Source organism: Elephas maximus, chromosome X, assembly GCF_024166365.1.
Source record: "Elephas maximus indicus isolate mEleMax1 chromosome X, mEleMax1 primary haplotype, whole genome shotgun sequence".
Taxonomy (NCBI): Eukaryota; Metazoa; Chordata; class Mammalia; order Proboscidea; family Elephantidae; genus Elephas; species Elephas maximus.
Window position 1 is genome coordinate 156613762 of NC_064846.1, and position 10400 is coordinate 156624161.

Sequence of the window (10400 nt, forward strand, 5' to 3'; positions counted from 1 at the left end):
GTATCTGATCCTGTCTTTGGATGATATGACTCTGGCTGCATCTCTTATTTATATCTGGCTGAGCATGTAGGGTTTAGAGTCCAGATGACTAAGGCAGTCCTGATTGTAAATACCATGTCCCATCATCCCTAAATGGGTGTCCTTTCTAAACAAAAGAGTTAGGAGCTTAGAAGGGAGTGGGTTTATGTTAATGAGGGAGGAACGACTCAGAAAAGAAGGGTGAGAATAGTTGCACAACTTTAAGAATGTAATCATGTCACTGAATTGTACATGTAAAAAAAAAAGCTGCTAAATTGTTGTATGTTTTGTGTGCATATTCTCAACAAAAACAAAACAAGAAAAAACTGAAGAATGCTGATAAAGAAAAAAAAAGAAGAAGGAAAAGGGTTAGATCGTACTGGGTTGTTTCCTGGTGAAGTAAAAGAATCTTGGTTTCTCTCACCATGTTTCTTTAGAGAATCAAAGAGGTGGACAACAGAAAAACTTCAGTTAATCTCTAAACAATAAACTGATAGAAGTGATTTCCGTTTTTAAAAATTCTAATAAAAATGACAATTTAAAAAATTCAGTGGGGTAAATATTTAGCCTACAAAAGTATTCATCATTTGATTCCAAAAAATAATGTGGTTCGTAATTTAAATGGTTACAGCAGCAAAAATTTACTTGTTACTTCTCAGAAACACACCTATTACATACATTGAGGCATGTTAGAGAAGATGTTGATTTTATTTTTAAAAATGGGGTCATTTTGGAAAACAAAAGAACATGATAAAATCACATTAGTATATATTGGAATTATTTTTTTCCTGTGCCTTATTGGAGGTGGTATTGACATATAGTTCAGTTCATATCCCAAGTTCATATCTTTGTACTCCTTCTTACTAGTTGTGTAAACTTAGTTAATTATATCATTTATCTGAGCCTCATTTTCTTCATCTGTAAAATGGATATACAAATACATGCCTTTCAGCATTGTTATGAGGAGTAACGGAGAAACTTCTAGAAAGAATGTGACTCAGTGACTTGCCTTTGATAAATAATGATAGTTCCGAACATTTCCATAGTGTCAGGCACTCTTCTAAACACTTGACATACATTGACTCATTTAATGCCCACAACAGCCCTACAATGAAGGTATTATTCTCATCATTCCCATTTTGCAGCTGTGTAAACTGAGACCAAGAGAAGTTAAGTAACTTACCCAAGGTGACACGACTGATAAGTGATGGAATCAAGATTTGAGCCCAGGAAATCTGGCTCCAGAGTCAGTGCTCTTTATCACCGCACTCCTAGTTGTAGTAGCTCTTCCTTTCTTTTCCTCATTTCTTTTTTTCTGTAAAGCTATAGACACCTCTTTACCTATTCAAGAATTATTTATGAAATGTGTGCACTGTACCAGTGTGAAGTGATGTAAGATCCCTGCCTTCATGAAACGTAGCCTTTCATTGATCTCAACTGCCATTCATTCACTGAGCGGTAAATATTTTGCGTTTATGACCTAAAGTGGGTACTTTGATGTGAAAATGTCTTCATGGACCAGAGGGCAGAGCTGCCTTCATGGTCAGACAACCTGTGAAGTTACACAAGGCCCTGCACTCAGAAGGGCCCCAAATTTAATGTAATGCTCTGCTGTTACCGTCTTGAAATTCTTAATAATTTTATACTTTAACTTGTGTTTTGTAAGTCTACTTCAAAGGGACAGTGGAGTTTGCCTGTGAGCAGAGGAGATGCCTGCAATATGTGCCCACCATTCCTTGCCCCCCCATTCACATATAGCATTCACAACCAAAAAACCCCATTGTCGTTGAGTTGATTCTGACTCATAGTGACTCTATAGGACAGAGTACAACTGCCCCATAGGGTTTCCAAAGAACAGCTGGTGGATTTGAACTACCAACCTTTTGGTTAGCAGCTGAGCTCCTAACTACTGCGCCACAATGCCCCCGTAAACACAGAATTCTAGTGGACCCATGATGCATAGGAGTTCAGTGAGACTCAAAACAAGTACAAGATACATGTGTTACATCTACGACTAATAAGCAGGGGAGGGAGGGTGTCTTAGTTATCTAGTGCTGCTATGACAGAAATACCACAAGTAGATGGCTTTAACAAACAAATTTATTCCCTCACAGTCTAGGAGGCTAGAAGTCCAAATTCAGGGCTCCACCTCCAAGGGAAGGCTTTCTTTCTCTGTCAGCTCTGGAGAAAGGTCCTTGTCTTCAATCTTCCCCTGGTCTAGGAGCTTCTCAGTGCAGGAACCCAGGTCCAAAGGACTCACTTTGCTCTTGGCACTACTTTCTGGGTGCTATGAGGTCCCCCTGTCTCACTGCTTGCTTCTCTCTTTTATACTTCAAAAGAGACTGACTCAAGAGACAACCTCATCTTACAGATTGAGTCCTGCCTCATTAACATAACTGCCTCTAATCCTGCCTCATTAACATCATAGAGGCAAGATTTACAACACACAGGAAAATCACATCAGATAACAAAACGGTGGCCGGTCACACAGTATCGGGAATCATGGCCTAGCCAATTTAGCATACATTTTGTGGGGACACAATTCAATCCATAACACGGCTACTGACAGCCTCAAGAAGCCATGACTTCTGTTGGAACCAGAACTTGCTTTGAACATGCAGAAAGAAGGCAAGGGCGTTTCTAAAAAACAAAATACCAAGGAAGCCTATCATGTCTTTCTTACTCATTTACTCCCTTGTAGTGTTTCCATTGCTTTGGTAAGAATGAAATACATAATGCATGTATAAGCTACAAGATACAAGTTGTGCAATTTTGGTGATTCGGCATACTAGTTAAATGCTCTTATATTTGCATTTAAAACTGGCATTGCACAATATAAAGATGAACAGTAAAATAAATGCTGATGATTAAAATTTTAATTTTGCTTTACTTAGAATCACATTAAATAGCAAATAAAAAACACCATGACAAGTTGAAAGAGAGAGGTTGCAGAAGAAAGGAAAAGCTGTATATTTTCAATGACACTTTTTTCCTACTTTTTAAACAAACACTCTCACATTTTTATTTTTCACTGGGCCCCACTAGTTGTAGGTGGCTCTGCCTGAGGGTGGAAAACAGCAAGGAACATATAGGTGAGCTTCTTGTCTAAAAGGGACCAGGAAACACAAGGAGTGATTGGATTGAAGAGAAGAGGATATAAGCAAATAAATGGAGGACTTTGAATGCCAAGTTGAAGGAATTAAATTTATTACAAAAGCAAAGAGGACCAGGGAAAAAGACTGATGTAGTTTTCCTTACTGATATAATTTTAAATGCAAACACACAAGCAAGCAGGCAAACAAGCAAAGAAGCAGTCAAGCAAACAAACAAGGAAGCAAACAGCCAACAAAACAGCACCTCTAAGCTCTCGAGAAATGGGTAGGGTTTAACAGAGATGAACTGGAGGCTGGGACAATAGGTGAAAGAAGGCTGCATTTGATAGAACCTTCAAAATATTAAAGAGTCACTAAAGATCTAAGAATAAAACTGCAGCAGTGGGTCCTTTAATCTTAAAGGATACGTCATTTCGCATTTAGAGCCTTCCCTTTAAACATAGCTATTACCCGAGGTGACCTCTCCTTCCCATCTTTTCTCAGAAAGGTCTTTCCTTGGGAGAAAATGCATAGTTATCCCTTTATTATTTTTCGAACGGGCACGTAGAGCCTTCACTGCAGCAGCTCATAGGCTTGGCACTTTTCTCATAGCTCCAGCCCTTGGCCAGAGTGTTGTCAAGCTGCACAGGGCCCTGTGGACCAAAGATACACATCCAGATAGCAGCGTAATTACCCTGGAGAACAAACACCGGGATGTTTGTTTTTCTGCCTTGTCTGGCCATCTCCTCCCCTTGTTGTTGTATTCATGGTTGAAGGAACAATTGTTATTCATGCTATAAAAGCAATCCACTTGTCCTCCTTGCTCATCAAGCACAACTCATTTCACGCTGGCACTCGCTCCGTGGGTAATAGGTGAAGTTAATAAATGGCCATTGCTCCAGAATGATAGAAGATCAGTGCGCAACGGTCAGAGACTTTGGACCATGCTCTATACTAACAGAGAAGAGGCAATGCCCATGAGGAGTAAGCATTTTGTTATGACTGTAGCCTGACTTCCCACCTTGTTCTCTTCCAACTCCTCCTGGCTCTGAACAGGGAAGACACTTTCCCTTCCAAAGGCAGCTTTATAAAAAGTGAACTCTCTCTAATTTATTTAGCTTTTCTTGTGCCAATATCCTAATAGTTAGACAGCAACTCCCAGTAAGTGGTTGATTACATTCAAGCAAATACACAGCTGAGCAATTAAGTGCATTTACTGGCACCTTAGCCGACCTGAGGTGGTAGGATTATTTCATAGAAATAATTATGGCTGCTCTAGCCTGCCTTTCTGTGGTTTGGGGAAAATTGGCTCTTGAAGTTGGCTTTGGGTCAAGTGGGCTGTTGCTTGGTTGTTTCTGACTGAGAACTATTTAGATGGATTGTTTGTTTTTTTAATTAGGTTTACGCTAAATGCCATCTGAGTCTTCTGCAAAATTGACTCTTTCCTGCTGAGAACAGGGATCCCATGTCCAATATAGAACTTTGTAAATTAGGTGATTTTGTATATATTATGGGTATTTTAATTTTCGAAGGATTGTTTGCAAGCTTTTTTTGTGAGGGGGGGGATACCATAGTCTGGTGGAAAGAATAGTTGAGAAGCAGGAAAACAGCATTCCAGCTTTTCCACTAATTGGGTGGGTGACCTCAAGGCAGCCACTTAATGTTGTTGTGCCTCTGTTTCCCTTACCTTTATTACCTACCTCATGGGGTTGTTTGAGATGAAAATGAACCAGTGCACAAGAAAGTGGTTTATGGACGATTGAACATTGTGGAAATGATGTAAATACGTGCAAATCTGCTGGTTTCAGGTCTTGCTGTGTTTGATGGGGCAACCAGTTCAACAGGAATAATGTGTTCACCTGAAGAATTTTGCTCTGAAAGCATGAGTTAAGATTATTCAAGACCAGATACTGTAACAATAACTGTAACTTATATAACAAAAAAAAAAAATGAGAGTGTGGGAGGGGAAGCTATCATTTGTTAAATGCTTCAGTGCTAGTCACGCATTTTTACCTCATGAAACCTCCACAGTGACTCAACACACTGTTTGTGTCGGGATCACCTTTCTTGTAGCTATTGCAGGAAGAGAGAGAAAATGAAGATACTGCTAAAATATGCTTAATATTAGGAGACAGAATTGGCTGAGGTACAAAGTGAAGAACTGCTTTAGTATCGAGAAAATAAATAGTAGAAGTGTGTGGAATTGGTGATAATAGCTAAATAGCAGCACAGTGTAAGCAGGAGCAACAGGGCCAAGGCTAAACAAAAACGAACCTGAGGTTAACCATCCATGGAATAAAAACAAAGGAATAGATAACTAGAAAAGCGGTATTAAAACAACTACTAACAAGGTACATTAATTGTATTTAGGAATTTTGTCAGCTCTTCTATTAGCTATTTTATACCTATTAATATACTCTGGTTTGTAAGCTGCATGCATGCAAACTAATTTATTAGTTTTGATCTAAACAAACTATAAACAAATGTATTAAGTGCCATATTCCCACAGCTCTCCATTATCCACACACAGTCCCGTTGTGTCTGATTTCTTTGTCTAAATCGACTTATGCCAGTTAGTATAGACGAAATTGTAGTTTCTGGAGGAACTACAGGAATTGCACTGTACCCCTCAAGTACAGTGTAGTCCCCTCATCCCATGAGGCGTGTTATGGGCAAACACCAGTCTAGAAGAAAGTTGACAAGAAGTATTTCATTAGTAATCCATACTCCTTCTGTGTTGGCCAACCCTTCCTTTATAAACCAAGGCCAGTTTTTCTGCAATGTCTATATCAATAGATGAACTACCGTAACGTTTTTATTGACACTTAATGAACAAATATGTAAATTGGCACATTATAGGTGCTCAAAACAGATGATAGCATAATTGCTATTGCCATTATTATTAGTAAGATCTTTCCTTTCTCTTTTTAGAAAATGGATAATCAAAAAATTAAATACATTCTTTATCCATTTATGTAGTGTGCAAATCCTTCTTTTAGCTTTTCATCATCATTAACTAGGTCAATAAATGAATCCATGTCAAAAATCTAGAACTCAAACTGACAAAGGACTTCAACATTTGCATATTTAATGAACAATTCCACTTTAACACAGTGATGAGACACTGCATTCCAGTGCTTAGATCTTACAGCAGAAAAATGCTTTGACCATAGTTATGAGATTCCCTCTGTCTGCTACCACTAAAAGCTGCATTGTGATCATGCTGAAATTACTACCATCACTGTTTCATTTTTTTCAAAAAATATATACAGATTACTTGCTGTTGTTAGGTGCTGTCAGGTCTATTCTGATTCATAGTGAGCTCACGTGACAGAGTAGAACTGCCGCATAGGGTTTCCTAGGCTGTAATCTTTACGGGAGCAGATCGCCAGGTCTTTCTCCCACAGAGCTTAACTGTTGTGCCACCAGGGCTCTTTGAATGATTACCTAGGGGGTACAAAATGTTAGGTGAGGAATCCTGAGACATACAAAATCAGATATTGCAGTGCAATGGATTGCTTTTATATGGCCTGTCTAGCCATGGTCTTGTAAAAAAAAAAAACAAGGCCATGGTCTTGTAACTCTTACCAAATGAATGGGTGGGGCTATGCAAATAAGGTGCTTATAGTCCTCCAAGGGGATTGGACAGCTTGCTTATAGTGCAAATAAGGTGCATGGCACCCTTTTGGGGGTGGGACCGTGCAAATAAGGTATATGGAACCCTAATAAGGGAGTTGGTCAGTTTTGCCATCCTGCTAGGCTTAAAATAAGCCATTTTAGAGACAAAAAGGGGGGACCTCACTACCAGCAAGAAAGGAGAGCTAGGAGTGGAGCATGTCCTTTGGACCCAGGATCCGTGCATTGAGAACCATCTGGACCCAGGAGACAGAGAGCTGTAACACCTGAGACAGCGAGAGATGTCGAGAAGCGGCAGCAGAGAAATGGCAGCAGCAGAGGCAGCAGAACCAGGAGACCAGCAGAAAACAGAGCAGTGGACTTCCCAGCCCATGGAGTGAGAAAGCTGAGCACCTTTGGGCGGGAGGCTTGCTGATGGAGTGGGATGCCTCCGGCCACTTGTAGGTGGAGCTCAGCTTGCAGACCCTCATAGCTAGAGAGTTGAGTGTCTTCAGGCTGAGGCTTATTGGTGGAGTGGGGGGCCTCTGGGCACTTATTGGTTGAACTAAAGAGCTTTGTAAACACTTGCCCAAACAGGGCAAAGGCTGGGCTGGCCCAAGAGGGCTGAGGGGCTAAGGGCTGAGAGACCAAGGGCCAGGGAGAGGCCTGCCTGTGGGCACAGCAGAGAAGCTGTCCTGACTGAAGAACTGTATCCTGAGTCATTCCTGATTTGTAACCCATTACTTCCTGTCTTAGGCTAGGTTCTCTAGACAAGCAAAAACAGTAAAGCATATAAATATATAGAGAGAGAGATTTATATCAAGGAAACAGCTTATGCAATTGTAGAAGCTGGAACATCCCAAGTCCGTGGATCAGGATAGAGGCTTCTCCTGATTGACATAGCCATAGGGGCTGGCGAACCCAAGATTGGCAGGTTGGAGAGCAGGGCTTTTATTCACAGGCTGTGAAGATCGATGAATCCCAAGATCGGTAGGCAAGACTGCAAGGTTTCTCCTGATTCATGTAGCTACAGGGGCTGGTGAACCCCAGATCAGTAGGTTGGAGAGCAGGGCTCTTGCTCACAGGCTGTGAAGATCAACGAATACCAAGATTGGCAGATAAGCTAGTTCAAGTCCCAAGAACCAGAGGTCAGACGAACAGGAGGCAGGTGCAGGATCCAGAGCAGGCAAAAGCCAGAACATCCACTTATATTTGGTTGCAGGCCACACGCCCAAGGAAACCCCCTTTCAACTGATTGGCTACTCACAGCTGATCCCATCATGGGGGTGATCACATACAAACACTGAGAATCATGGCCCAGCCAAGTCAACATACAATCTTAACCATCACACTTCCCTAATAAACCCCATAATCATGACTATTGTCTATGAGTTCTGTGTGGCCATTGCAACGAATTATCGAACCCAGCAGCAAAGTATAGAGTGCCGTGGAAGGGACAGCTGGTGTCAGAATTGGTAAAGATGGTGGAGAAAGGAGGTATGCCTGACCTCCACCTCATAGGAATCAGCTTTGGACTGATGCTAATGGTGATCCTCTCTCCTGCTTGTGAAGTTAGAGGAGGTCGGACCCTACCACACCATTGTTAAAGATATGAATCCTACCCCTGAGAAAGTTATCGTTGAGTATGGAGAAAACAATGTATAAGCACTTAATATTCATGTATAAGAATGTTACCTGTCTTAAGAGAAGCACAAATACAGTGGTGTTCATGTACACTGGAGAAAGGGATGACTTCTAGTTGGGGATTCGTGGAGAAGGTGATAATTAAGCTTGGAGCTGAGAGGAAGGGCACTGGAGTCAGTCCAATAGCCTGAATTGTTATCATTCATGCCTCGTGCTGCACCACCGCACAATTTTTTAAATCTTAGTTCTGGGTACATTATTTCCTATACACATACATGCTAACAGAGGACATAACAAAAACAAAGCCATTACGTGTGCCTGAGTATCCCCATAGATCTGACATGTCCCTCAAGGACATTAGTTCCTGGGGGACAGCCCCTATGAGTGATGTACCTCCCAGATATCCTTTGGGTCCTATTTAAATATTAACAGCCATTATGAACAGGATTTTGAGGGGTAATTCATTACTGTTTTACTCTATGAATCTCAACATAGGCACTCACCCAGCTCAGTCTTCCAACTTTTTTTCTCTTATGTCATTTTACACCTTCATGTTCTGCAAGTAGCCCCCCATTTATAACAGCATGATTGAGTAGCATACTGGATGGATGGGACTGTGAACCAGCCTGAGGGGATCCATGAATCTGGTAGTACCTATAACCTGTGCTTCAGTGGGTCTCGGTGAGGCAGTAAACTACCACAGAAGTGGCTGTGTGTTGTTTATAGATATTTGGAGTAGCTTTGGTGATATGGAGACACAACTACACAGTGTTTCCAGTAATACCTGTGTGCTCAAGAGTGGTACAGAAGTACAAGTGGCTATAGGGTAAGCCTAGGTAGGCAGCACCGTAGACAATCCCAAGGAATTTCCCTGGAGCAGAATGATCCATATTGTCAAAGGTGGCATGGACCTAGCAGGAATTGGCACCAGGGCTGAAAGAGCCTTGGGAACAGGATCAAAGTGTAGGAGTGTAGCATTAAATGGTCCACAGTCTATTTGTTAAAATTCGTTTTCTGCCCTTTCTTTTCTTATTGTAAGTTTTGGGCTACTCCCCAAAACTTTTTCCCCCATGACATTAGTTCATGAAATTCCAGTGGTCAGCCTTAATATACAAGCCCTTCTAACTGCTTATGAAATAAATTTTACCTTCTTCCGTGTAGATGGCAGAAAAGCAGACAGTATTTTGCAACGTTAAAGTATCTTATAAGTGTTACTTCTGACTCAGGAGTTTCAAAAGACACTCAGACTTTAGAGAATGTTGATGTGTCCTATGAAGGCTTCCCTTAGCATATATTTTTTAAAAATCTGTAATTCCAATTGTCTTCTTTAAAAATCTGTTGCCCTGACATTAATGTTTAAATTGGCTTGTGTTTTACAAAAAGTAGAAAAGTATGTGAGGTTTCTTATTTAGAACAGAAGGGTATTATTGGCAGCACGCAGGGAAATTTAAAAAATAAAATAAATTCTTGTCGCAGGTTGGGTTCCTGTAGGGTAATGCTATTCAGCTATATGCCTCCCCTCCCTAATGGAGTCAGCTTTGCTCTTCCCTGAAGCATGCTGGGGATGAGTTAGGGATGGACTCGGGCTAAGGTACAAGGCTGGGAGGGGCATGACTGGGCCAGCAGCCAAGGCCGAGGAATGCCTTAGCAACAGGAAGAAAACATCTGGGCCTGGACGTGAAATCCCGGGGAACACTGACTGCCCAAGGACGTGGGAGAAAAACAGTGAGCCTTGGTCCCAGCTGGAGTGGTATACAGGCTTGTGTCCCTTGCTAGGTGGTTGCGGAGCGCTAAGCTGGTCCAGCTGCCGCCCTGGGCCACAGTCCTGTAAGTAAGCTTCCCAAATAAACCATACATATGTCATGATCGCTGGTTCCGGAGGCCTTCTTCAGTCTCTTGGAGATGCGACTGACCTTGGGTACAGATGCCACTGAGTTGTTACCCAACAGTTCCCCAGGCAACAAATGGAATTTAGCATACAGGATGCTTATTAAGGAGTGTCCTTGAGACTAACCTCTATGGAAGGGAGGG